This window comes from Formica exsecta, unplaced genomic scaffold, assembly GCF_003651465.1.
Source record: "Formica exsecta isolate Colony F162 unplaced genomic scaffold, ASM365146v1 scaffold26, whole genome shotgun sequence".
Classification (NCBI taxonomy): Eukaryota; Metazoa; Arthropoda; class Insecta; order Hymenoptera; family Formicidae; genus Formica; species Formica exsecta.
Genome location: NW_021849866.1, coordinates 3,025,537 through 3,051,785, shown reverse-complemented (window position 1 = coordinate 3,051,785; position 26,249 = coordinate 3,025,537). Strand labels below are relative to the sequence as shown.

Here is a 26,249-nt window from a genome sequence, read left to right as displayed (position 1 = left end):
GTTTCGCTGACAAGCGCTCCAAACTAAAAGCGGTCGACGGTACCCGAAAATTACATTTTATCCGGTCAAAGCAAACTTCCTCAACAATTCCCGCGGCGCTGGGTGAAGGAGCGGTGAGGGAGGAGTGAAGGAGGGGTGAAGGAGGGCGCGAAACCACACGAACTCAAAGTGCCACCGAACGGAAGATAAAAGAATACGACACGAGAGGCGTAGGATCGCGATATCGTTTTGTATGATGCAAGAGAAAAGAAGAGAGAGAAAGAGAGAAAACGGACTCACCGAGAAGACGAAAGTATAAGAAGTCACGTGTGCATCACGCGTCAGCTCCTTCGTCGGGATTGCAAAGTTCTCCGCGGGGGAAAACTCATCCGAAACTATTTGCTCCGAGTACGCCCACGGAAAGTATATCTAAGAGAGGCTACGTCTTTTTATATCGCCGAGTTCCGTGCAGGATTACCCTCCTTTTATTACTACGGATCAAAGAGAAGGTTGGACGATCGTCTTACTTCCTACTTACTTACCTGCCGAGGAGATTGCCGCCAACATAACGACCTGTAACAGAAAGAACGGGTCATCATTATAAAGCGGAATGTCAATCGTAGAATACGCGATCTCTCTGAAGGGGAAGAGAAAAAATGAGAGATTAATAAGATATTTATTCTAAAGACTGTATATTATCAATATTTGTAGCGTATCTCAATCTACGAGTAGATCAAAATAAATTGACTTTGTTATGCAATTCAATCTTCCTTCAATAAATTGTCTAGTTTTCCATCGATGAGAATAAAAATGTACTTCTTAATTTTCCATAATAGATCTCTTAAATAAATTCGCACGGAACTGAAACGTCCGTGAAAGAAAAATGAAAAGAAGATAAAAAATCCTTTCTCTTTTAAGAAACGAATGCCACATGCGTGCGATTATCCTGAAAGAGATACACCGCATTGAAAGAAAATCGCGCGTTTCCTTAGGCGGACAAGCCGCAAATACGCATTCGCGCGATTCGGCTGCTCGCTCGCCGGCGAATAAATTACGCGGCATTTTATTCGCGTCTTTACGCAAATGGAACGCACAAAGGCAGCCTGGAGACGCCGCGGTCTGGAATGGCGCAAAGACCGGATGCGCCGCGAAAAGAAGTATATCCTCCACTCTCGAAAGACGCACGTATGGACGGTTTTAACTCATTTCGCGCTACCATCTGTGCAATCCGCATTCGTCGTGCACAGTCCCATTCAAACGAGATCGCGGCGCAACGTAGGGCACAATTTACGTACCAAGATGCTCACGCTTTACGAAAGATGGATCTTCAAGGGATCCGCATGAGATTTTTTGATAAAAACCGAATAAAACCTTAATTTGATATTTTCTCGCTATATTATATGATTTCGTGCGTTCTCTCTCCATATATTAAAAATCATTAAAATATGTATTAATAAAAAAAGTTTAATATAAATATTGTATAAAGTATCACACATTTCTATTCAATTATATTTGAATTACAAATAAATGAACATTTTAGAAATATTTTTCCCTTAGAGAAAATGTCAATGCAACTAATCAATATTTGCAAATTTTCAATTCTTTTCACATACATTTTCTATCTTGAATATAAAATATGTATTTGCTTTGCAACGTTTCGACCGCAACAATATTTGTACATGGTAAAAAACACAACGCAGGTAGTATTTATAGCGACTGTGGTATGTATTAGAAAATATGTAAATTAATATAATATACAATTTCTCTATTTTTATTCCCATCTCAAATTACATATTGCTTGATGATATCTCACTTATAATTAGCTCGATTCTGATACATACTCAGGCGTTCATTTATGCGAGACAATTTCATGACGATAGAAGTGGGAACATTTACGAGCCTACTTGTTACAACTGCAATATCACACATTTAAAAATACGATTGTGCTAAAATCTACATGTTTCACCTTAGACCGAAACCAATGTAAATTTGAAAAAAATAACTATATGACTATGTCAAACTTGCGTGCATTCTTCAACGAATGGATATTTACAACATAATGTGCTATAATAAGCTTAATAATGAGAAATGTAATTTGAATTGCAGAGAAGTAGAATACATAATTTTTGCCCTTTTCGCGCAATTTCCACTTATATTATGATTATGCAACATATATTAACTTTGAATACAGTTATGATAGTTAATGATAGAATGTCATTAGAGTATTTTCTTCCGTTTCATATATTAATGGCATGTTTTATTATTAATGCAAAATTTTTTTAAGTACCTAAAATTAATTATTTTAATTATTTTTTATATATATACGTATCCCTCTCTCTTTCTCTTTTCTCTTTTAACGCGCTCATAATAATCTTACATTGTTCATATGTATATTGCATCTGCGTATATTCATTCTATATTCATATTTTACCCATTTTACTTTTTAATAATTCAGTTTTCAATACAATCGCGAATTGAAATTCACAATTCACCACCCTACGCAAAGTTTCATTGCTAAAACAGGAAGCACGGAGATATCGGGACGTGTCATTTCCTTGGTGATAATCGAGTTGGGAATGGTTTCATGTCAATCGCAGGCTATAAACTTTATCATTCAATGGCATTCACTCGATAATACATGACAACTGTTGACATAGTTCTATCGATTGAATTTTAATTAATAATATCAAATATGACAAAAATTATCAATTTCTCATATTATTAATATATATTATGTCTAAAAAAAATAAAATTTCATTTTTTTAATATAATTATTTTCAAAGTTAAAACTGCGTGTAGTTTTTTTTTTTTTTCTTTTACAGAAAAGCTCCAAATATACTACGGACTCAAATTTCGTAAGTGACGCAAATGCAACGTTGCTCTTAACACGAGTGCCGTGTCTGCTCGACTAATTGCGTCAAAAGGAACGAAAGCGAACGACATTAAGCACACAGGCAGCCGCCAGGCCTGCTTCTCAATGAACGCGACCGTCTTTTCCTCACCGTCACGGCTTCATGTTTCTTCTCTTCGTTGAAGCTAGCGCAGATGACGCGGACAGCTCTCGAAGACGTGTACCACGTGACGACAAGATTTCCACCGAACTACTATATTTAGTCGAGGCGAGCCGAGCAGCGGCACTTTTTACATGTCAAGCAACCTCGACGTTGTATAGTACCTCGAGACTACAGAGCGAAGACACTAATTTAGAGGCGTGTCGGCACTTAGAATGCATCGAACGGGTTCCGGCGACGTCATCATTAGAGCGAGCGGCTGTTTCTTTCAATCTTCATTAAGTTGTCCTCACATCAGCTCTTATCCGCGTAAAATATTTAAGTTAACAATTTACATGTTACTTCTAAATAAACAAAAAAGCAAAGTATATTTACTTTTGCTTAAAATTTATGAACTTTAGTCATGCTGTTATACCTACATATTGCATATAAATATTTTTATATATTATTAATCTATGTAAATTGTTTGTAAAATCTATAATTCAAATATTCTATAGGCAGACCGTTATAAACGTAAAGAAAGTAAAGGAGTATCGCGAGTATTCGCGAGTTCGTTGACGAGTTTTCGACAATTCAGACAACGATAGGACACGGACGCTCGCGAACTCTAATGTGAGAGTAGCTTTATGGGGTTTGGTATATCGGAAACAGAAGGAGTGCGGCGAGAGTAGTTGCCGTGGTGTCTCCTGTCTCCGCGTGACACCACACGAGATACGGCGCTTATGTTAATGCGAGGGGCATACCGTGTAGAACGAGAAGGACTGACACACAATGCTCGGCGATAGCGGCGCGAGTCCGGCGGCCATTAATAACGAACGGTACGAACTCAATGAATCACAGTTGCGTGCACCATTATAATGTAAATACCCGACGCGACTTAGCCTTCGCACGTCCTGTTCTGCGTCAATTGTTTGCGGGAACGGACATCTCGGCAAGTCGGAAACATATCGGAGTGTAGCGGAGCTATCTCTCTATCCACTTTCTCAAAGTGAATACTCGAGATTCCCGATAAGAGTTAAGTTTCTGCGCGAAAAGTGCCAGATCTGATTCTAATTGCGAACGTCATGACGTTTACGCGTTGCTAATGGAAGGCTTCTAGTTAAAGTCTGTTGGAGTAAACAGTATCGATATCAAGCAGGGTATCGATATCTATCGCTAAGACATCCGACGATGTTGATGAAACATTATTCTGTTAACTGCATCTAGACTATACTTCGAGACACAACAATGATTATCATTGAATTTAATATGTTCCTATACAAATTCTCTAAAAAATCTTGTCAACGATGGATAAGAATTTTTAGTACAATCAGACCAGATGAGATCGAGATCAGATAAATAATAATAAAAAAGAAAATAAATTATTTTGAATAATTTCATCTTATAAATCACATTATAATTTATTAAAATGGTTGGATATTTATATTCAAAATCAACGATCTTGGGAAATAAAAGAATATGATATAAGGGTAGCACATCCTAATATTTTTCGAGTTTGATTTTACATTTTCGGAATTTTAGAGAAAATTTCGATTTAGTTGCACCTGCATAGAACAAAATTACTTCTCGGCAAAATAATTTCCGCATCTCACGCTCTGCGAGCCAGCGACGTTAAATACGAAATGAGACTTCAACGGGAATGATTCAACAACCTTATTACCACATAATATCTTGCCTTCCAAGACTCACGCGTTAACTCAGTATTGCGAGCGCGCATAATGCGCTCTCTCTCTCTCCCTCTCTTTCTCTCAACAAGAAGCAAAGACGCAAATTCGGTATGCAGTCTACTGTGTTATAGCATTATCGTGCCGTTTCAACTTGCTTCGCGTTATAATTATCGTCTTACGAGCGCAATAATTTAAATGACGTATCCCTGCGCGAACTTGATATTCCTTCTGTTTACCGATGCTCCTTGTTTAAGAGTTTTCTTTTTCTCTGCTCAGTGGATTAAGATTTGCATAAGGGAAATCGTCTCTCGACATATCATCAGATTTCTCGACGATATACGTCTCGGCACGATGTTTTTGCACCGTAAAAATTACATCTATCGGAGTAAATATACACACATCTAACCGCCGCAACTTAACTAGAAATAATTTTAAGCAAGTATTTATATTTTAATAACGAGTTTATTCAAGATCGCAAAGATTATTATTTTGAAAAAATTCAAACTTAAAAACGTATAATAATAAGTAATAATTATAAGCCAAGGGCAGTGCATTATGTATTTGCTTTTCTTCAACATCTCTATATGAATGTACGATACCTTCTTCCCGCTTACAGTACGTCGTTCATAATCTAATTTCGATCGGCGACAGTCTAAGCCATCGAAGTTGTTGCCAACAACGGCTTTGCATCTATCCGGACCAAACTAGTCGAATGTCAGGATGTCGGGTAACTCATGAATTTACATGGAGACCAAGCCAAATATAATCTTAGTGTACACAGATGGTTCTCCTCCTCTCATTCTCACTCGCTCTCTTTCTCTCCCTCTCTCTCTCTCTCTCTTTCTCTCTGTATCGTCCTGTGGGTAGGCGTTTTCACCCGAAGGACCTGGCTCATTCTCACCGCTCATGGCACTGTCGTGGATAGGAAGTGCAGATTGCCCTGTTTAATTACTGGTTAGGGATGGATGGGGAGTTTCGAGGGCAATCAGCCTGTTTGTATTTGCTTGCAGGTTTATGTCGGTTTACTCGTAACCCGCGCCATCCGATTTCTACGAGACAGCTCAATCCACGGAACATCGACATTCTACGACATTGTGGTTTCTATCTTTGTGATCCGTGACGCGAAATGAATTAACGTAATCAAAAATAACTTAATCGTGATACATAGATTTGCAAAAATTTACTTAACATTTATAATTTAAAAATAAGAGATAAAACAAGTTATTCACTTTTGAGTAAAAAAGAGAAGAAAATTTACATATCCAGAAAAAGAAATAACTTTATATTATATTATTTTATATTAAATCATTATATATATATTTTTTTTTAATTTTAATTATATATATAATAACTTGTTGCTTTAATATTTACATCAAATATAAAATTACTTCTTTTTCTGAATATGTAAATTTTCTTGCTCTTATATGTGTATATAATATGTATATGTATAATTAAAATCATCAAATCGGGATGATAATTAATAATATTATTAGTAAGTTCTTGCAATAAAAATTTGTGAAACTTATTAACGAAGTTCCAAGAGACATATCAGATTTTACGAGTTAGTATTATATAGTGTATGTTATATGTTTGCAATATGGGCGTCGTTTTATTATAACATTGTACAAGAAGCTCAAAAGTTCAACACATCACGCCGCGTTTTTTTTTTTCAGTCTTTACAAAGTTTGTGAAGTCCCTATCAAACTAGAAAGTTTGTTTACTCCGAGGGCGCGCTATCTGAACTAAGACGCCCGTACGCATTTCCAGATAGTTGATGGTAAGTTTAATGGAGATTCTATAATTACTATCTTAGCATGGCACTAAATTATGCACGATTATCTAGATTGTAGATACATGTTTGCTAAAGTGCATGTCTAGTTGCTGTTGCAGTTTGGCACAATATAGCGCTCTTGTTACACTTCAATGAAGTTAATGCCGTTCATCGATGCAAGCTGCTTGGCAAGCTAAGGCTATTGCCAGGCTGAGCCAATGTTCTCTACGACATAGTTTATAATTTTAATTGATTGCGAAATGTCCTTTGTGTTACATTGGCATTAAAAATTTTATTAGTTATGATGGCGTCGTATACGAACATCGATAATATGATTATGTTCTAATAAAGTTTATATTATGACAGTGAAACAATGCCTCTGATCAAATTTTGAACCTATATATTTTCTAGTGATATCAGCTTTAATAATATTATAATAAATATCAAGAAAAATTCCGTATACAAAAGATTTGAATTTCATGAAAGCATCTCTCTGATCATACAAATTATTATACGTTTTTTATATATTATACGTCGACAAAATCGATTCCAGTCGTAACTTTAATAAAATTTGATCTAATCTTTCGCACTTTGCCTTCTACAACGTAGAAATAATACTTGCTCGTAACGTGTCGAGCGTGTTAGTATCCGGAGGGTATTTAGACTGCTCCTCTTTTTCCAACATCGTGTTGCTATCCTAACACATAGGTACGCAGATACGTCCGTTTTTCCCTTTCACGAATGAAACAGCCAGAGTACCCGGGATCTACATTAGCCGGAAACCAGACATTCGCTTTGCATGCACCGTAAATGAGTTTTGCGTATTTGTTGCATACGCGAGAAAGCGCGCGGAACTATTTACACGCCGGCTCCCACAAAGTGAGTTCCCACCAACATTCATTCACTACTTCAGCGCATGAAGCACGCGAAAGGTTTGCATGTGAGCCGCGCTTCCTTGACAACAGCCGTTTCTCGCGAAAAGTCTCAACATCACTGCCCACAATTGTATTCTTTACTGTCATCCGAGTTGTCCGGTGATCTAGTTTTTTTTTTTTGCAGTTTTCGTTCATGAAGAACGTTTCAGTTTATAATGAAAAGATTATACGAAAATGTGTAGAACAAATGTATGTTAGAAAAATACTCAGAAAGTGTTTACTCAAAATAGATTAAAAAATGAAATTTTTGTTATCAACATTTATAAAGCACAATATGCTAAACATTAAGTAAATCTCTAAATAAATCTTGTTTACGCGCGAACGAAATTTCTGAAAAAAAAAAAAGATTCGGTCAGAAACATTCAAGATATTTTATAATCCAAATAAAAAAATTTTACTCGCGCGCATTACATCTAATCTTTTTTACATTTCATTAAAATTCCACATCATAAATTTCTGCCTGTCTCATCGCACGAATCGAAGTGCCATGTTCAGACGAAAATTCGTGTTCGTGTTTCAACGTTATCAATCTGACCGGGCGTAAAACGAAGAGGCCGGCGTCCCTTCGGCGTTCTTCTTTTACATTTTTCGCACGCGGTGGGCTCCGTCTTAATTGGCGCATTCCGTTGTGCCACAGACGTGAACTTATTCGATTCACGTTGCATCCCCCGATACCTTAATGAAGCAAATTTGCATTCATACGCGACGCGAGTGCGCAAATACGGCGATACAATAAAACTGATCTCGCGTTTCCTACCGTCGTCCACATAAGATGAATGCGTCTGCTCACAGTGGATTCTCTGGTCCCGACTACCGACTTTGGAGTCGCACGATAATGACTCAAATGCAGCTTCATACTGAAAGGGACGCTACGATTGATCTTGTTTATGACACACGTACAAGAAATTCGTGATACTAAATTTGCAATTTATCGAATAGAGTTTGGCACGCAAATTAAAAAATCAAAACAAAAGTGAGAGCTCCTTAAGTGTTAAATCTTTATCAATAAAAATATGTTATACATGTTTCTCGAATAATAGAATCTAAAGACATTATTTCGTAATTGGCGATGCACAACTATCGTAAAATAACACAGTATATACACACGTAATCGCTATTTAATAATAACAAATAAAACATAATATCATATATTTATTTAAAACCAAATCCGTTTATATTATTAGTAATAAGAAATAAGAACATTTCATAATTATGTGCAATTATTATATCGCAAGAGTGATATAATTTGTAAGTAGTTTTTACAAAATTTGCGTAGTAACACAATCAGACTTCGTGATGCATCGGTTTCATCACGAATAAAATTCGGCACCCGTATTTATATCTGAACTGAAGGAAGATGACGTCAAGTCATCTCTCTCTCTTTCTCTCGTGAACGCGTTATATATGTATATCGCGGCTTTAACTCCATTATCCATAAACTTCCTCGAGGGATCGGGAAAACTTTTCGACGTACAACACCGCCAGATTCGCAGACACAAAGGTAGACGGTCGATAGGTAGGTAGATAGGTAGGTAGGTAGGTAGTCGTCGCGAGGACGACGGATTCGCGATCACATAAGTGAGAGAAGAGAAGAGAGAAGACAGGGAGATCCCGGAGAATGGAACCGTCGATACGGGGTCTCGTTACAGCGTGATACGCCAGTACCAACAAAGCGGTTCTGTCCGCTCACTGAATGCGCCGGCATAACTAACATAAGCATGGGACTCTAGCAGTCCAATCAGAATGGTCCAACAAAGATACCGCTTTGTGTCCATTGTGCAAATCCTGCTCCGCGCGCTCTATGCGCCGATAGTGTATCGGGGCTTTTCTCGATCTCTGATCGAAATGTGCCCTCTCGAGAGTGAGCATTGTTTGCGCTATCCTAAACGTCGTCGTATATGCCGACGAAGCTTTGCGCTATGCATAATGCATTTGCACATCGAAAATAGAAATAAAGTTTTGAGAAAATGAGGGAGAGAGATATATATATCTACATTAGAAGGAGCAATTTTTTTAAATGTAAAAAAAGAAGGAATTACCACGTAAGTAATCATTTAATCAATATTAATTGGCACATTGATTGTGTAACGCATCTCCATTATTTCACGAGCTCGATTTATTTATAATCGCTTTATTTTTTCGCAACCGAAAGATCAGCCGAAAGTATGAGCTCGCGCAGCGACATTTTGAGATCGGAAAACGAAAGTCCTTTTATCCCTTAAATCGTCCTCTCGCGCGATTTAAACTCGTTCATTTTCCCCGAATTGACCACTTTCGCGCGCGGACGTTTTTTAATTTTCCCTTCGAGCCGCGTCGAAGATTAGCACGGCGTAGTGCAGAACAAACTCCTGCCCCGCACTGTCCAAATTAAAACGTCGAATTAATCGGCGAGCGTACCTTTTATACGCCGGCAAACCGTTAGTCATCTCAATCTTGTGCCTCTTATCCGCGAGATTCCCCTTCCCACTCCTTTTCCATTTTGCACAAGAAAACGGACATTATCTGACGTAGCTCGGCTCGTTTTAGAGACCATCGAACGATGGAATGGAGGAATTGCCGATGAGAAAGAACGCAAGGAGAGAGAGGCGCAATTACAGGGATATGTACGGCCGATTTCGTTCGAACGACGATAATACGGCGCGTAGAAAAGAATTTACGGATGAAAGCGGCGAGATAATTAATCGCCGTGCCGTGACGCCCTTTATATTGACGGCACGCGTCACGATCAGCCTATCGATTCTCACTTGGTGCCGGGGATCACTTCACCGCAATAATAAGAGAGCGTTGTTAAGAGAGCAAGAATGAATTACCACGAGAAGAATGGATTACCAATCATTTTTGATTCGGCGAATGACTATGAGTCTTCAACGTTATGTATGTTTCATGAACGAACGTATATATACATATGTTTAGTCGAGTTTAAAACTTTATAGTTTTATTATTTTAATAAATAATTTCTCTCAAAAGACAATTTAACATGTTGCAATTAAAAGATAGCATTAAAAAAAAAAATCTTTTCGCGGCTTCCATCTCTTATTTTTTTTTTCGACAAGCTTCAGAATAAACATTGATGTAAATTATATAGAGAAAAGAGACGACCACATGTTGGTCTCTTAAATTTTCTATGAACGCTCTCTCACCAGTAATTTCCAAAATATGATTGCTTGACTTTTTTTGGCGATACAATAATATATTCCTCGTACGTCCGTTAAATTATAAAAAATGCTGACGTTCGACGATCCTTGCCGAAATGGAAATATTTATACGGCCGTTACACGGTATGCATAAATAATGAACGGCGACGAACGCGTCATGTCAGCGGAACGCTTTGCGGGATTGTCGAGAGCAGCGTTCACGCATATCCCTCAAATGACAGTCATATTAGTGCGACGTGCACTGCGGTTTGGAGTATCTGTTACCTGTTACATTGTACGCAGTCAGCCTCAACCTATCATTCTAATGAGTCGTATAGTAAATAAATTGATCGTATAATGTTAGTATGGGATTTATCATAGTCACGGAACGTAAAATGTCATTTTCCGCTCATTTTGTTGTTCCAATTGTATAATGTATCTTAACTCAAATAAACCTCAGCGCAATAAAATATTTATATATATATATATGATTTTTTTATATATATAATTAAAATTATTATTTTTGTAATAAAAACTTTTTTACTTTGTAAAATTATATTTCATAGTTATAATTAAAATTTAGCAAGCAGAAAAAGAATCAACAAAATAGAAAGTGTATAAAAATACATATTTTCTGTTATATGAACTTTTCATGAAGATTATCGATTTATTTTTATTTGCATATAAAATGTACTAATTATATAATAACGCAAAAAGAGAATTAAATCAAACTTGAAGTGTCTTTAGATATAAAAACTATAATCGCAAGATAAATAATTCCAAACTTCAAAGTCAATATCTCCGGGATGAAAGAGGATTGCGCGCAAGTCATTAGAGGGATTACCACGAATGTGTCAATAAGGATCGTCCGGCAGCTTCCGAGGTGAAGCGCGAGGTCTCTAAATCCCGCAGTGATTATTTGCGATTCATTGGTGACCAGGGATTTCTTAACGCGACGAGTTACCCGATAAATTAATCTTCAACAGAGTTTTCGTCCCCACAGTTAATTAATAGCCATGGGCGATCTCATCGCTGCATCTCATCGATGCTTTGAACACTAATTAGGTGCTTCGCAGGTATAAATCGTATACATATAGATCCTTAATATCAAATTTTAAGATACCGATGTGAAAACTATATTCAAGCTACTAATAGAAACTATTCTATTCAAAAACTTATTACTTTAAAAAAATGCAATTTTACAAATCTTTCACATTAAATGCCATTGTCATTAAAACAGAGAAATCATAATTAGTAATATTATTACAATTATCCGAAAATTTTGTTATTAAATATTAATAATATTAAAATTTATCTTAAATATATTCTATATATTATACAAAAGAGAGAAAATTTAGAGTCTGTATTATTTATATCCAATATCTTTATAGATTTAATTAAACATTTTTTCTTTTTTTTTTTATTAGGAATGTATCCCAGAATTCTTCGTGCTTCTAAGATTGAAGATAGAGAATTCTTATTCGAAAATTGATTGAAAATTCTCGTGGAGAAGTTTCATCTTATCGATAATCAAGCTTCAACTTTCAACGAAGTTGCACGACCGCGTGCGAAGATATCGCGCACTTGATTCACGCGGGGAAACATATTACCGCGCTCTGTCTTCTCGGTGACGCAGCCTTCACGTAACAGAGAGAAGAGCGGGGTAATTAAAATAAGAGGCCAGGAGTTTGCGCCTGAATGCTATCTTAGCGTCGCGGTTAACCTCACGGGATCCAACAGCATTTCGGCTCAACCCACACGTTCACAATTGGCAGGTATACAACCCGGGCCTTAGGTATGCACTTGCTACCGGGGACTTGCCTCCTATGCTCTCGCTGACACCACACCGAGCTAACTTGCGGCAGACTTTAGAGTTTAGAGTTTAGTTAGCGGCTGGGTCCGCATCTCATGTTAGTCTGATTACTCGGAGACCGAAATGTGTGGCTTGTTGTTTCTACCCAGATAACAACCGGCATATACCGAGATGCCGACCTTATGAAAGAGAGTGAGAGAGAGTATGAACGGCGGTAGTTATAATGCGTTTCTCCGGTGTAATTCTGATCCAATTAAGGATTTACTAAATTGTTACACGGTCATATAGTATTACTTAATGCCACACGTCCGATATATCTGCTTTTCTTTTTCTTTATGTAAAAAAATATAAATATATGCATTCGCAGAATATCATGGATGTCAAAATGTTATAAATTTTTACAAGAAAAAAAAAATTATGTAAATTTCATTTTTTTTTCAAGTACTTCTGCGCTCACTCTTATGTTCTCAATGTGCAGCTTCAAATCGCAGGCTTTTGAGAATCGAGCATCCTTTTTGATACATGGATTTTCGTTTAACGTCTATCTGCGTTAAAAGCTTTCCGCAATGCTCCGAAAAGTTTCTCTCGGCTCGAGACGAGACTTACTGCCTTCGATTCAATAGGATATGAATAGATATCGCCCCACCCCCAACCCCGCCGCGGAAATAATAAATGACTTTCTTCTTCAAACGTAAAAACGATCCTTACGCGAATGAAAAATAATGAAACTTTGACAAAGGGAATTATAGATCATAATATGAACTATCGCGTGTCTGGAACACATGACTATTTTCTTCTACCCACGCCAATTATATTTGAAAGGGCATTCATATATATGTCTCGTGCGTCGGAACTTTATCAATTAAGTATTTATGTGACTATTTTCTACGTAAAATGTTTGATATTTATACACATCTTCTCTCTAAGATTATCAATCTTTCTAGATGTGTAATTAGAAGGTAAACTATTTAAAGTTGTTGAACTTCCTCTGCGACTCTAGATAATAAGTCTAAAACATAGTAAGAATTAAACATGTCATATAAACTCTTTAAACTTTCATATTGTTGGGTCAACAATCTTTATTTGTATCTTCTATTTTTATTCGCAAAAAGTTCACATTGCAACCAAATTTTCAGTATATTATCTGGATAGATAAAAGCACGAGGCTTCACACCTCTGTGTGTTATCACAGATATAACCGCGTGTCGAGTATGCCATTATCCCAATTTATAAACTGTCGAAACCCGAAAAGCCGCATCGTAAAGGAAAACAACTACAATACGAGGATCCCGGCTATGTGAAGTTTCGCGCTTGCCACTGCCATTTGCACTAATCGCGAATTTGAACGCTGCTGTCTAATTCAATGTAGCAAAGTTCAGAGCCGGACTGTTGCAAGTTTTGCGCATCAAAATAATCGTTACGTAAACAACATTTGGGATTACACACGCAAATGGCCGAGAAACTTCAAGTACAGGCCTTGCCAGACAAAGGATAGTAACGACTGCAGTTACTCGGAACATCGGTACTCGCAATCATGAATTCGTGTAAACGAGAATATTTTTTAATACTGTTATATTAAGTAAAATGTGTTTTCTCGAAAACGTGCAAAGTGAAGAAAATATCAAGTATATATCTATATATTCAACCTATATATAAAAAATTGATTTGTATTGAGATCAAATTAGTTATCACACATAAATTGACACGTAATATTATTCTAAAATATTATATATGTCTTTACATTACATTTTAGAGAAAACTAATCCTTTGTTTTACCTGTAGAAAATATCTTCGACATTTTTGTTTCGTAATTACATTGCGAGAGATAACGTCTCTCGTAAAATTTTCGATATATTATCTACATTCGAGTAGTGTGGAATTTTTAAAGTTTTACATCCAATAATTTCCTAACAAATCTTAAAAGCATGAGAATCATGAAAGATATTTGAATTTCTCTCTTCAACGCAGAATTGATAATTCGCGCGCGATCGAAAATTGTACCTAGCGCAAGCGTAAAACGGCCATATATACGGATCGGGTCCCTTTACATCATGATCCAACGAATTTCTATGTCGTAAGTGACCATTTCCATACCGGGCTAACTAAACTGTGCACGACGGTGTGCCCACATCGATGAATTCAAGCCCGCAGCAACGTTAGAAATTCATTTGACCTAACGTATCGCGCTCGCGTCCACGCGCGTGTAATATTCACTGTTGTACGCGCGTACCGAGACGCGAATGAATGAACGAGCGGAGCGTGCGGGTGCGATGGTGGGTGGGTGCATTTCAAATCAAGCGATAAATTTTGCGTTGGTGTCGTCTACGAGCGACTAAACGCGGGCCGCAATTCAGGACGACGATACTACGACGACGAAGGGAAAACGCGTCCTTTGAACGCGACCCAGGATCCAGAATAATTAAACGACAAAATCCGCCGACCTCTCGCGCGCACGCGTGCGCGCCCTAAACAGCAAATTTCTCTCTTTCTCTGCTTCTCTGTCTTATTTCCTCTCATTTTGCATAACAAAAACTACTTTACTCGTAATTAAATAGAGTTCGTTTCGGCGAAAAACGCGAGCGGGTCGCGACGATGTTTCTGACAATGCGTGTTTTGTCACCGTGCGCGAACTCGTTACCAACTTTGATAATAATTGTATAGCTTCTCTCGCCTGCAACTTGCGGCGCCGCAGACTGGGACGTTTATTCCAAGTGCCGCGTTAATTATTAATATGTGCGGTTAAACAGAAAGTTTGTTGCGAACGACCGGCGCGTTTACGCGACAATACGTTAGACATTATCTATTTTTTAACGACAATTTGCGATATTTATTTTATATGTAAAATCATATCAATATAATCAAACTATTATAATATATTAAATAGTAAAGCTTTCGAGACTTTTTATTCGTTTCTTTTGTATTGACATATAGTCTTGTTTGACCTGTTTTCTATATTTTAAAGAATATATATTTTTAATAAAGAGAGAGAAAGAGAAAAATATTATTATTTTATTATAATAATTCTACTTCGATTAATCAATCACCCCATTCGTGCTACTTTAAAAGAGAACGATTAAGGTAGGAAAATTAATACTTGTGCCCCATCAAGATTGATACTGCCAAGAATCCGCATTAGCAATTGCAGTTGCAGAAGCGTGTAATAAATACAGGTTGATGTAATAGAAGACGATGGAAAGCGCGAGATCTCCTACTGCGCAAAACTGCGAGCTGTCGTCCATTAATTACTTCCTAAGCGGACAGAGACACTTAGTTCTCGAGATGTTGTAGGATCACGAAGCGCGAAAAAACGCGAAGTCGACGGACGCGAGAGGAAACGCGAGATAAAGCCTTCGTGTAGTTCGTATTATGTAGCAGTTTAGCCGGGACGTTGACAAATCGCTTTCGCCGAGAGCGATTCATCCGTTTCACTCTGTGCGGACGCTTCGTGTCTTGTTCGATCGACATTGAATATTGTTCGACTACTGCATACCGATAGGCACAACGGCCAGTTTAAAATAAACATATCGTTCCATAAATCATTATTTCCACCGACCGGTATCGCGAAGTATCCGGCCAACTTGAAGAGTGCATCGATATTCGAGGTAACGGACTATCGATGCTCGCGGAGTGCTCTGTCCACTTTACTCTGTCCACTCCACCCCGCTTCCGTTCCGTTGGGAAATTTACGAGCAAGCACCGATCGCATTTTAAATCTTTGACATTTGGCGTTCCTCTAGCGAATCGTAAATAGTTTCTATTTAAGTAAAGAAGACGAATTAAAGATAAGAGTGAACAGTATAAGATAAAACTGACAAATAAAAATGACAGCGAATTGACAGATATGATGAATAAGTTCGATGCAAATTGTACTTCAATAAAATAATAAAATAAGGAAAGATTTGTATTCTTTTTCATAGTATTCACATGATTTATGCAATTTTCGTAGTTTACGTGAGAAGAAGTCCATATACATATCACATGTTGACAATGCGTAGACAAGTCACGTATATGTAATGGCCTAAGTATAATCTATGATGCAACCCTGCTAGAAACACAAGATGCATATCACTGACGAGAGTACTGTAACTTGTATTCAGCTTTGCAACCGCCGTAGGAAATATTAAGTTAATATATTTGATATGATACGACATGTGTGTATGTGTGTGAAAAAATATTACACACATTTGGAGAGCTTGGGATTTAAATGCAATATTTTTACAAAGCAAAGATGTGTCTCTTAATTAATCGATGTAAATGTCATGTTAAAATAATTTGTTTTTGAAAAAATTATATTATGTATTCTTTTATAAAAAAATTTCAGTTTTTATATCATAGTATTATAAATTAGATTACTTCACAGAGATCGATGATTTAGTGGAAATTTAATAAAACGGCAAATTAATGGGAAATTTGATTTAAAAAATATTGCTTTGTAATTTTAGAATGGTATACACATAACGTCACAAAAAAATTTGTGGCATTCAATACTGTAAACCTTCATATAAAAATAAATATTATCAAAAATTGGATATCAAATAGATCAAATATAATAATTCACACATTTTTCTAATTTTCGATATAAAATTTTATCTCTTCTATAAAATTCTTGAATATAAATAAGAGTAAGAGGAATTACTTTTTTTTATTGAAAAAAATGCAAATAAAATAATTTCTATTAAATATATTCATATTCTTCACACAAAATTTTATTTATCTACAAATTGTAGCTGTTAAATTATTTCACGTGCACACACAGAGGTCGACCTAATACTAAAATAAGATGCTTAAACATCTATAGCCACGGTTCAAAGATAGGGTCTAGTTCACGGCGAAAAGCTGCGGTCGAGAACTCGGCAGCGACATAAAGTTTATAATTACAGTTAGCCAGCGGTCCTAAATGCGAAATTAAAGCGCGCGGTTAAATATAGAGCCAAGAGAAGCATGCGGCTCAACGCTTGTGACACCGCGGGACAAGCATTCTTCTAATAGCCATTTCGAAGAGAGAAAAATAAAGAGCGAGGTCTTTAACCCCTTTATGTTACTGCCAGACTCGACATAGCGCTTTATGATAATCACACACATACACATATATATATATATATATATATATATATGTGTACACATTTTATTTAAATAATCTAAATAATAAACAATTATAAAATTTAATATTTTTTTCCATTTTAAAACATGGGTGATTGGTAATTATAATGACAAATATGGCAGGATATAATTAATAGCAATTTATTTGTGAGGGTTGTTTTTGATTGCATACCATTATTTCTCAAAAAATAATTTTTTTTTTTGCCATATAAAACAATTTGATGCTAAAGATTTATCTAGAAAAACATTGCATTCATCGTATACTCGACATTAAGGCAAAATCATATCCTTTCTTCCAAGACCCAACCGCCTTTTAACTGGCGGTTTTGAGTACTGCAACACGGAGCATCGCGCTGCCGCATCTCGCCGTCTTATTCAAATAATCCGCATACATTAGCCGAGGTCTCATGAATACTGGGGATACCATTTGACGCGGGCATTTTTACGCCGACCGGTGCACGTTAAATGGCTTTATAATGACAGCTTACGCACCGTGCTTATGCTGTCTTTCTATCTCTCCGCTCTCCGTTTTCGGATCCTCCAGGTGATTTCGGATGAAACTACAACGACGACACGACCGCCCCTTTTTTCTACTCTTTGCATTTTTTCGTAATTTTCAAGTTAATCGACTGTCTCTCGGAGAAGTACGTGAGCTATCTATCGGACGTATCGCCGACACGTTGCTCGCATGCAAATCGTGTGGAAGATACTCTCTTTTTCTCTCTCTTTTCTTCTCTGTGCGTGCGCTTCAATGCAAAATGCACTTATATCTCTGCCAATGCATCGGCAAACGGAATGAAAATACTATTTAAAGAACATTCTTTCCGTCGAACGAGAGCCGTTCTTTATCGCGAACTCATTTATTGTTAGCGTGCATCGGAAAACATCATGTCTCTCGTTAAATAAAATAACGAATATCGCTGGAAAAGACGGTGATAGAGATTGTAATTAGGCGACAACTTTATCGTAGCTAACGTCGTTAGTCACAAAAGTGATATTGTAATTGAGTGTATTACAATATTGCAGACTATTGTAATTAAAAAATAATATACAGCTCTTTCTGAGCTCTACGTATAAAACAAAAGCATTTATCTTAACATATTAAACAGTTTTGATCGTCACGTAAATAAATTTTCGTGTTATCATATATATATTTCTTTTTCAAACAATATAGCTTTGTCGTGATGTCTTTTTTCATATCTCTAAAAGCCAAAATATATATTTATAATGCTTGTACTAAATGAGATATTCGATATATTCAATGAATATCAAACGAGACTAGAATTGTTTGATTTTCATTTAGAATATAAGAGTATGTGCTATCTATCAAAAATATGTGAAAATCGTAGCATTCATATATTATTATAGATATATCACAAAAATTCTTTTTCTATAAATTATTGATTATGGCATATTTTATCTAAATAGCAATAAAAATAAATTTAATCCGAATAAAAAAATTAAAATTTTAATATCTACGAATTAATGATGGAATATAAAAATCATATTTATATTCTCTTAAGCTGAATCAGTAAAAATGTCACTGATTACAGCAATGATAAAATTTCACCGAGGATCAGTGAACATTTCATTGATCTTCAAAGAAAATTCTCACACTTTGCTCCTTTGTCTTATATTTCACTGATTATGGCTGAAAGAGAAAGAGAGAGAGAGAGAGAGAGAGAGAGAGATTTTACTGAAAAAACCTGCTATCACTAACTGATTTATCTCAGTAAGATTTCACTATTTGCAGTAATATATTTCTAATTGAATTGCTTATCAATGATAATACACTGATTTTATTTAAGAGAGTAAATTATTATTTTCTTTTTGGAATGTATCGTTTTAATCACAGATTTTTATTGCGTTAGCAAATTTAAAAAGGAAACAAATTTTGAATATATGCAATCCTCTACGAAATCGGCAAGATATTACTGATCACGAGTGATATATCAAGTTATAAATGTGACATCAATGATATTTCCTAGACGAACCAAGCTGATCGCTCATTATTGAGTTTCCGCTGATGACAACGGAATGAGTCTTTATCCGAAACAATTTCGCTCAAGGAAAAGAAGGTGCTCCCCTTTTCTAGAAAAATAGAAATCCCAGCGTCAATCTTCACGACCGGTTTTATGGAAAGTGCTTGACGCCCAAACTCAGTCTTTTCTCTCAAAACTTGATCCTCTGCCTGTCTAAACATCTTATCAGATAAAATTAACTTTGGAGCGATTCTTCTCAAACGCGTTTCCTCAAAATAAGTACGGCTTCCTAAGCGTTTCTCGAGAGACCTTTCATTTAGGGTAAAGTTTCCCAAATAAAGCATGCAAAGAAAAAAAAAGGTCAAGACCTACCAAAAATCTACATGTACATAAATTATAAATACTAATCCTCGATTGGTTATCTATATATATATATATATAAAATATATTTTTTCCCCATTCTTTAAATCATTTCTTAGAATTTAAAATTTCATCAATTTAAAAAATGGATTTTGCTAAATTTCATCATTATAAATAAAAACGGCAGAATAACTACAGCTTTGTAATTTTATATAAAATTCTGTGTGTGTGGCGAGTTTCTTACTTCCTTATTATTGAAAAATATTAATTTAGGATAATGCAAATGTACAAATGAACAAGGGAAATTACTCAGTTCCGTTGATGTGCGAACTAAATTAGGGAGAATTTGGTGATAGAGACAAGCTGTACACATTAAACAGACCACTGACACCATGTATTTTTAGTAGATGCGCACGTGCGTCAAGATACATGAGCCATAAAATAACCGCGAAACGAGAAAACGCTCTGATGGCTTAAAAATTGCTGATTACTGTTGTATCCATATTGGCATCATAACTTGCCGACCGCCGTCTATGAAAAAGCGCACGCGACCATTTTTCGCATACAAAAGCCAACGATCATTCCGGTAATTCCGTTCATAATCGGATTTATAATTTACATACCAATTCCTTAATTAACTTTTAATATCTCATTTTTATATTTTATTACAAATTTTTGGCATAATTAAAAAAAACTTCGTATGTATAAAATCATAAAGAAATATTTTACATGATTCTTTTTTTATATATATTATTTAAGAAATTAAAATATTTTAGAAAATATCTGTTTTTTGAATTTCTCATTTAATATTATTATAGTAATTAAAATTGATATATTAATTAGCTGATTTTCTAGTGAAAAGTACTGTACATTCAAACTATTGATCGGCAGTGTACAATCTTTTAAAATTACTACCAGGTGTTTTTTTGCTTAAAATACCTTTTACTGTATATAATGAGCAACTGATCTATTTTACATTTTCTACCATCTACGAATAGCTTGTATTTTTATATAAAAGAAAAAATTCTATATTATATAAAGTGTGAAAACATTATATCATTATTATATTTTTTCTAGTATGTCGCGCCCTTTGTATAATTTAAACTGAAATATATGATCTATAATATAATGATATTTATTATTAACAGCTGATTAAACATTAATATATTTAAATTAACGTAACTTTTGCATCTGAATCATTAAACAGAGTAATATATTCGACGGTCGATTATTCCTCCGTCTGGCGACGGGAAAACGGAGGATGATCCTCCTCCAGACACCCGTTTTGTGATAAGTCTTAAGTACCAACAATAACAGCATACAAGGCTGACGTGTGCCAGATACGTCACATTCGCAGCAAGACATAACGACCGGAGGAATATTATTGTTATTGCTACGGCACGGACGCACAAAATCCCGGATTCTGCGATAGAAATGGGGAGGATTGTGGGGAACAAAGTCGGTTTAATCTCCGCTGATAATTAAGCACTAACAATAACAAACTCTCTGACCAAAGTTTCGAACTATAGAACTCGAAATATATTTTGAAAAAATATGAAAACTGCATACGTCATATAATGTGTATTCCATGATTTTTATTTTTAAATTATTAAAAATATTTTTAATTGATTTATATTTATCTATACATTTTAAACACATACACACATATATATGTAACACACACATACGTGTATATATATGGCAATTAGAAAAGAAAGAATTCTAAACTGATATTTTTTTAAATATTCAAATATATCCCCAATACGAGAAACCTCAGATGTATTCTGTATATAAAAATCTACATATTTCATAAATAATACAAGAACTGAAGAAGTTAAAATAACAGATTAACTTTTATAAGTCATAATCCTGTGATAATTACGTGCATAGTTCGTTATTCAGCAAACATGCTGAATAACGAACTATGCACGAATTCTATGCAAAATTCTATGAGATTTTAATTACGCATTTTTCATAACTTTTTCTCGAAAGTGATCAACGCGATTCCTCACAATTATTCCTAAATTACTTACGCCTATGATGGCATGTTTATTTTGTATATATTTTCATATTTATTTTGTAGGTATTTGCTGCGCGTTTTAATTTTGTTAACAAACTGGCGTGCATCACGTAAAGAATATCATCCGGCGCAAAATATACCGAAGCTGAAGGTTTAAAAGCACGGAAGGAAAAGTGAGGTGGATGGTACAGGAAGGCCGCGACAAAAGTCAAAAGCATGAAAGTGGATCGCGAAAAATATCTCCGCGGTCATGCCGAGACTTTGCGTACATTTCTTCTTGCGCCGGTTCGGTTTTCCGGTATAGCATTTCCGGTTCGCGCGGTACCGGTTATAGCGCGGGAAAAACTGTAAGACGCGAGTATATCGTAAAGAGAAAAAAGGTGATTAGATATATTCCCGTTAATTTCCGTTAACACATACACATATCCCATATGAGTTTTCTTACGATTAGTTCTATATTAAGCTAAATTAAAACAATCGCGATAAAACTGTTACAAGAAATAATTTGACGTTAATTCTAAATTTGATTTAAAAAATTAATTTAAAATTGTATTGGAAAATAGAAATATAAACCCTGATAATAAAAATTTTTTAATACATAAAAGCTATTATTAGAAATTCCTCTCTCTCTCTCACTCTCTCTGTGAATTATTTGAAAATGTGGCATATTTAATTACTATATTAATTTCCATGTTCAAGTACTAATCGTTAAATCTGTGATCTCTCGATTAATCCGCAAATTTACAATACTCCTCGATTTGGGAAAATGATTCGCATGTACATCCACCATAGAAATCAATTAAAATCATCACGATTATTACTGCAAGTTTAATGGTATATCACTGTATGTTGCTAATGGAAATTATTATTTAACAGCTGAATATTACGGTATAAATGCAAGGATTTTTGATCAACGCACGGTTTAATATTTTAAACGATGTTTAAATAACCGAATGTCTGGTTATTAGCAATATTAAACAATCAAGCCTCCAAGCTATAGCTATTCTATTGCCCATATTTATCATCCATAATTTTATCCATATTTTTATGTTTATGTTGCAAATGCACACGCAGCAAAGCAAAGGGAGTAAAACGCGCAGACGACTCTTAAATTCTCGCCAATATGAATTTTTAATTTTCCTGTACTTTACGACCGACTCATTAAAATATGGCAGAGGAAGATAATGGGGAGAGGGGGGGATGAAGGAAAGAACGGAAGCCGCGGCCTCGAAGGCGGAAGCGCAAAAGGCAAATGTATAGAGCCTCGAGGAATCCCCAGCGGAGTTATATTTTTCTCCAAGAGCACTTCTCCGACTACGTAGCGCGATTGCTCTGAGATATGCGATTACGCGAATTTATTGGTGTATAATACCTCGCGGGTTGCGAAAAGAGAAAAAGGATCGATCCGCCGCTTACACAAATTCGAAATCGATACACGGGACTTTCGCCACTTTATTTTTCCGTGGAACAATATTCAACGAAACAAAGCCGATCCGCCAAAAGTCGTTTCGCCAAATCTCAATAAAAAATATATATAGTAGAGTACTTTTATACAGAATATTATATAACTTTTATAGTACATATAATATATAATATTATTACAAAATTAATCTTGTATCAGATATAAGAAAGAAACAAAATTATTAGCAGCAAAAATTATTAATAACTATTCAGTCACACACACACACACACACACACACACACACACACACACACACACACACACACACACACACACACACACACACACACACACACACACACACACACACACACACACACACACACACACACACACACACACACACACACACACACACACACACACACACACACACACACACACACACACACACACACACACACACACACACACACACACACACACACACACACACACACACACACACACACACACACACACACACACACACACACACACACACACAAAGATCAGAAAGAGAAAGGGAGAGAGAGAGAGAGAGAGAGAACATAAAAAGGAAATTAAGAATTGTTAAATTTTTTTAAAATAAATAAAAATATAATTTATTCACAAATCTTATTACTCTAACTCACTGTTTATTTTATAAATCTGATTTAACTATAAATAATTGTCAACAAAATATGTATTTGAAGAAATGTATACGCACGCGGAACGCGCTCATGAAGCTTAGAAACGAATAAAGACCTTGTTTCTTGTTTGTTCGTTTATAATTGCCACATACAAAAACGCGAAGGGATGACAATAAAAAAGTGACGTGACAGTGAAATGATTTTGAAAAGCTGACTGAAGGAACTAGCACGAGCAGTGGACATTTATAATACAATATTTGTGGCAAAAGTGGTTGGTGCAGAAACCGACTGAGTTACGAGGGGTTATAAATTCTGAATATTAGAGTTCTGACCTGTCGTCCTCTCTTCTCTGCCTCCTTCGTCCACACTCTACTTATCCCATTCCCCTCTTCCATACAATAGAAAGAATCTTCTTCTATCTGCGCAACTCGTCTTGACCCACTATTATATCGGGAGTCATACAAAAATAGGATCTATATTTGACCGGTCTATACAAAGACACCCTGTATAAAAGAGCAAACTCTTCATGTGTATATGTGTGTATTCGCGCGCCTCGTATTCTGTTTATTATGCACATAAAGTAGAGTAGAATCCCAGCGCCCCAAGAAAAGCGAGAAAATGTATCGCTATGCAAACTGAATTCTTAAACTCTTTCGAATCTGACAATCGTAAACTCAGTGTTTTTTTCTTTACAAGATTTCATATAATTTACAATTATTTAAAAAATATTTCATTTTTTTATAATTATGATATAATGTAAGATTGGCATATTTTATATATTTTATATTATAAATGTAAATAAACATAATATTTCAAATAACATTTTTGTAATATATTTTTTATATATATTATCTATTTAACAAAAAAACGTGATAATTTTTCAAGCTTTTAATTCAAAATAATTTTCAATAAAAATATTTCTACTTACATTTATTATAAGTTTCAGAGCAAGAAATGATATATTGTGCAATAATAAGATGTGATATTTTATTCTTTAGTCAATCATGAAAATGTATTATGCGATACTCTCTTCAATTAGATCAGTGAAAATATTAAAGTAGTGACAGTAGATTTCACCAAAAGCAGTAAGTATTTCACTAATCTTCAGTAAAAATATTTTACTTTTCTGCCTTGTCGCATCAATTATAATAATAAGATTTCATTGAAAAATCTGTAACAATTACACATATTTGCAAGATATAGCTTTTAAAGCCCTTTCTAGCCTTTTATTTTAAATTGCTATTTCTCCTAACATAAGAAGTCCTCACACAAGATGTCTGAAATATATAAAATCTGTATAATTAATATTCAAAAATTTAGAATAATATACACTTTTTTACTCTTAAGATATTATAAATAAAAAGCAAAGAAGACTCTTGATCAAATTCAAATATGTCATTAATACAAAAGATATTACTATAAATTTATATTCCATATATATATAATATTATAATATATAAGACGCACACATTTTAAAATATCATTGATTGAAATAACCACTATCACTAACTGATAATACACTGATTCCATTAAAGAGAGTACGTGCTTTATTGATACAGTATGATCACAAAGAATTAAATTTGCTTACCATTCTCCTCATTGTCGATATTATTCCTCCGATATCCTGCTTCAACTGCCACTGTCCAATTATCCAAACATCCAACTATCCAACTGTCCAATTAATTCCAGCTGAAAAAGATTTATATAAATATAATTTTTTGTCATACCATTTTTAGAAGTGCATGTAATTATAAAGTTTTTTCAGAAATTTTATATTTATAGTCAACAAGAAATATCCTTGTATATTTTTATATAAATTTATGTCATAGATTTTTTGTTACAACATATTTACTCACCCATTATTGATTCCTTATAACCTCTTTTGTGCAATTTTGGATGCATTTCGAGTTGATTTATTCACACGAATACGAATACGATCACGAAAATCACTCCCGATATTTATTCAAATTTTACGCGATACCATTTTTAAGGATTCTAACGATAAATTTTTAAGACAAAGCGATATCTTCACGACGAATCGCGAATACGTTATCGAAAACGAACCCAGACAATCGTTGCCCAACCATCACTCTGGTTGTATAATTAAATATCAAAGTATTTCACACGCGATCTGAAATATAACGCGCGATACTTATTCGCCTGCTTTTAATGTATATTTACACGCGCGATTTGATCTTGAAAAAGCAATGTAACGGTGACGCCGTGCCGGTGTTTACTTGTGACTAAGACACGTTCCACTCGACATTCGCATCGTTCGTAGGATCATTTCATCCTTGTCGTTCACCGAATTCTAAACAAGGACACCGTGATGATGCTCGTGAGCGTTTCGATTGCCATTGAAATATGTGTATGTGTATGTAATATAACTTATTGTTAATGCGGA

General features: G+C 35.2%; 1 long non-coding RNA gene across 1 annotated transcript; it reads right to left on the bottom strand.

Annotated features, from left to right (window-relative positions):
- Window positions 1-243: 243 nt before the first annotated feature.
- On the bottom strand, window positions 244-26,228 carry LOC115236751. The gene is made up of 3 exons (XR_003884238.1): window positions 25,702-26,228; window positions 25,434-25,534; window positions 244-552 (listed from the first exon to the last, which is right to left on the bottom strand). It is a non-coding gene; the product is annotated as an uncharacterized LOC115236751 (long non-coding RNA).
- Window positions 26,229-26,249: the final 21 nt, after the last annotated feature.